Raw genomic sequence first — 4818 nt, 5'->3', positions numbered from 1 at the left:
GAGGGGGGTGGTATTCGACAGGAGCGGGTTAGAGTTTAACTTTTTACTATCCGCCCCTACCCGTCTTATTGCCACCCCTAGATAGGCTGGTTTGCATGAAACGATGTTGTTTGAGTTTGATTAAAAAGAAAACGATACTTTCATTCCTTGTCCTTGATTCCTTGCACCTTCAAGCCCATTTCTCCTTTTCTTTCCTTCTGAATTAGAACATTGCACTGCCCTCAACAAAAAAAACTAGTCGTTTAGCTTCCACCACCGTCGTAAGAAGTAGGACACTGACATTGTTCGTCGCACTCAGGAGCTTCCCTCTTCGCCCTGTCGGCGTGCTCCAAGCTTCCAACTCCTATTCGCTCTCACTGATCGCAGCTTCTTCCTCGAGCTCGAGGTTTGTTGTCTTAGTCTGCTCAACTGCACTCCTGCTGCCGTCCTTCGGGCTTAGGAACTTCCGTCCTTGTCTAATTGCCATGCTCCAATCCTCCAACCCCTCTCCTTATTCATCAATCGCATGGTCGTCGTCTGGTCGCCATTCTGCTCGTCCTTGTTTGGTTGTCATCATTCTTCGCACTCAACTGCTTTCCGTCATATTCTATCCAGATTGTTTAGACTGAAGGTCAGTACTCATTACTAGTGCTTGTTCTTTGTTTTTTCTGCTCTATTTAGAAATCATGTTGATTATTGAACGTTTTGTGTTTTTACTTTTTATTGAATGATTAATTGATTATTAATTAGCTCTGACTGTTCTACTTTACTGTTGTTTTGTGTTTTATGCTTTTTTTGCGTAATGTTGTTCTACTGAAATATCATGTAATGTTGTATTTATATTTCGGGCTTAATTGTGTTTAATTAGACTGTTAAATTAGTTAATTCAGCATAGACTTTTGAAAATTTAACTTTGCCATATCATAATTGATAACTTTTGCTAATTATTTACTGTTATTTTGCAGATGATCCGAGACTACTTTTAAAGAGTATATGAAGTAGATTGAATACGTGTGATTAATTGATAGATGAATCATTCCTTTTCCGGAACTTTATGAAATCCATTTGAAAATTTTTTCATTAGAAATTCAGGTGAATTTGTCGCTTGTAATTTTCTATGGATGATAGTGTTTGGAGTGGTGTATTAATTAAATTATTTAGTTGGTAATGTTAATATTATTACTAAGTACGTAATTTATAAATCATTCAATTTTTGATGAATTTAAGACTATTACTTACTCATTATGATCAGCTTTGTGTTCATTCTCATGAATTTTTGGTAATTTTTGTGACTGTCTTAATACTTTCAATAGTGATATAATGAGAATTTATTCATTATGATCAGCTTTGTGTTCATTCTCATTAATTTTTGGTAATTTTTGTGACTTTCTTAATACTTTCAATAGTGATATAACTAGAATTAAATTATTAATAGGGTAAAATATATTTTTTATCTTTAAAATTTGATAAAAATTTTAAAAATAATCTTAAGTTTTATTTTATTTCAATTTTGTTTTAAAAATTTTCGATTTGCATCAAATATGCCCCTAAAGACTAATTTTTCAAAAAGTTTTAAGACCGATTTAACAACAATTTCATAAGAACAACCCTTAATAACACAAGCAAATTAAGCATAATTTTCATGTATTATTGTTAGATTGGTCTTAATTTTTTTGAAAATTTAGCCGTTAAAAGTATATTTGATGCAAATAAAAAATTTTTGGAATAAAATTGAAACAAAATAAAACTTAGGGATAATTTTTAAAACTTTTATCAAATTTCAAGAACAAAAAATATACTTTATTCTTATTAATATTATTTTAATAGTATATTTATTTATATTTTATTTATTATTTTATTATAAAACAATTATTTCGGTTAAATCAAATTAAACTACTTAAATTGATAAACTAATAATTAGAACAATATGATGACCAATTAGATTTTCCGAACTTTGCATATTACATCATGGAAGAACACTACAATAAAAGCGGCACTTAGCGGCGGTTCCTGGAGCCATTTAGCGGCGGTACATTTTGCAGCGATTTCATTTGCGGCGGTTTAATGAAACGCCGGAAGATGGGGCGCGGGTAAACGGATAGCGGCGGTTTTATTCAATCATTGGAATAACCGTCGCTAAACGTCTATCAATTTTGCCAACCGCCACTAAATAGCAAATAAACGAAAACAACATTTGTTTTGCGGTGGTTCTAAACTGCCGGTAAATTTCAGTATTTCCATTCATAGTTATTAAAAACCTGGAAGAAGGAAAAGTTTTAACAATGTCATGTTACCACCAAGGCAAATGACTCTTCGATGTATATAGCGCTAATGATTATATATATCATATGAACATATTTGATTGCCAAACAATTTTTTGTTGTATACTTTATATCTGATCATAGTTATTATAGGCACCTTATATATTGGGTAAAATGCACAATTAAATCAAATGGAGAACCAAGTTACACAATTCTACCAAATTGAAAAACACTACCAGGATCTTTCAAAAGCACATTATTATGTAATTTGAATCAGTCTCGTTCGAATTAGACAAACCAACGCTAATTTGAATTAGTCCTATTTGAAGTAGTAATAATGCTTATAATTTAAATTTGTCCAATTTGAATTATGCTTGCATGTAGTCTTAGGGTAGTTCGAATCAGGGTGATTCGAATTATGCACGCTAAGACGTCACTAGTAATTCGAATGGGTCTGCTTCGAATTAATTTTGGACCATAGTAAATCGAATTAATTTACATCTATTTATATATGATCCAAGCGTATACAAAGAGTACAATAAAGAGTACATTTAATAATATTCATAATGCATTCAATCATAAATAAAAAATAATAATTATTATAAATATTTTTATAAATTATTAAAAATCAAATATTTTCTAAAAATATTTATTAAGATTTAGAATTTAGTCTTTAATATTTAAAATTAGTGAAATATTTGCCAAAAACATTATATTTTGTTGGTCAGTTAGCATAATTGAATTTATTAACCACAATAATATGTAGATGATTGATTGGTTTTCATATAAAAATATTTTTATTCTATTTAGTATTAAATTTTGATAAAACATTAATTAATTTTAAATTTAGTTATTATGAATTCTTATATCTAAGAATACAAGTTAAGATTGTTATTAAAAAAATTTTAAATTTTTTGTTTTAATAAATGCTCAACAAATCATTAAAATAAAAAATTTAAAATTTAAAATTATAATTTTGGTAAAATTATAAAGTTTTAAATTTTTAATGACTTGTAGAAAATATTTTTAATTATTAATTTTTCGCTAGGTCAATACGATGTTGGAGAGAAATTTTGATTTTTTATTATAAGAGTTACGTTGATTCCATTAATTTAAGAGCTAAGCCTCAGAGTGGTCCCTGAAATTACACTCGTGCTTCATAATAGTCCCTGAACTTAATAATTACCCAAAATAGTACCTGAAGTTACAGTCCGGGACCCAGTGTTGTCCTTTTGGCACATTTTCTCCCGCTGGCGTGATCGGAAAGCTGATGTGGCTAAGTTGGTGACACCTGGGCAATGCTAACGGCTAGCTGAGGTGGATGAACGAATTTATTGACTCAATTTGGTCCCTAATTCGAAGTTTAAAATCCCTAATTCCCAAATCTAAAGATCAATCTCCAGTGCCCTTCTCTTCTCTTCTGGTCTCTTCCGTTGGTTTCTCTTCAGCATCTTGATACCCAAACGGCAATTGCTAGCGCAAGCAACGCTGCTGAGAGCTTGAACAACACACGATCGTTTAGAAGCATCATGAGAAGAATGAACAGGAACAGGGACTCGCGTTTGCCAGAATGGTGTAGATGCGGTTTGAGACCAGTTCTGCAATGGTCAACAACGGATTCTAATCCAGGGAGACCGTTCATGGGTTGCCCAAACTACAATATAAGCGCTTGTTGTTGTTGTTTGTTGTAATTTTGGATATAAATTTGGTTGATTCTTTTACCTTGGTGCAGACTGTAGGCAAGAAGTGGTGTGGTTTGCTTTTGTGGACTGATAAAATTCTTGAAGAAGATGTGATCACATGTGATGGTAGAGCAAGCCCTTCAATTGACAATGAAGAATGGAAGCTAAAGTTTGCTTGGAAACTTGGAAGATTAGAGTCTGAAGTTAGGGTTCTAAAAGTGGGTGGAGTTTTGGTGTTTGTATTTATGCTGCTGGTTACAGTAGCTGTTCTTGTCTTAAAGTTAGATAGGCAGTTTGACCAATTGTATCTGGGAAGAAACAAATGACTTATTCATGTTCTTGCTGCAGTTGTACCTGTTAGTTTGTTTGAAAGAAATGAAAATTAAGTGATTGAGACTAGTGTGCTTGCATATTTTGAAAATTGGAGAAACAAGATGAACTACCAATTTATTCATCTAAAATATAATTGTTGTCAACAAAATGGGAATTGACAGTATTTGGAATGCATCTTAATTACATATGAGAGTACAAAATGAAACCAAAAATCTGACATAGATCTCTTCAAGAAAGTCATAATTCATATTTCATATTGTAGTGATTACATCCAAAATAAGGTATTATAAAGCCAGAACAATAGTCACCAACTATATCAGAGTTTTCAAAACATAAGTATCATAAGTTTTCAATCTCCAACACTGGAATTGTAAGTAAGAAAGCATACACAGTAGATTACTTCAGCCAAATAGACAAATAAAGACACCATACAATCCCTAAATATACTAGACTAAGTCAGTCATTCTTGGTTCTGGGTGGCTTGAATCCAGGATTAGGCATAAATCGCATTGTGGTTGCTGGTAGATTCTTTGCTATTTCAGCGCTTGCAGGCTGACTGCTTG

This window comes from Arachis duranensis, chromosome 10 (assembly GCF_000817695.3).
Source record: "Arachis duranensis cultivar V14167 chromosome 10, aradu.V14167.gnm2.J7QH, whole genome shotgun sequence".
NCBI lineage: Eukaryota > Viridiplantae > Streptophyta > Magnoliopsida > Fabales > Fabaceae > Arachis > Arachis duranensis.
Note: the sequence above shows the minus strand (reverse complement) of the source record.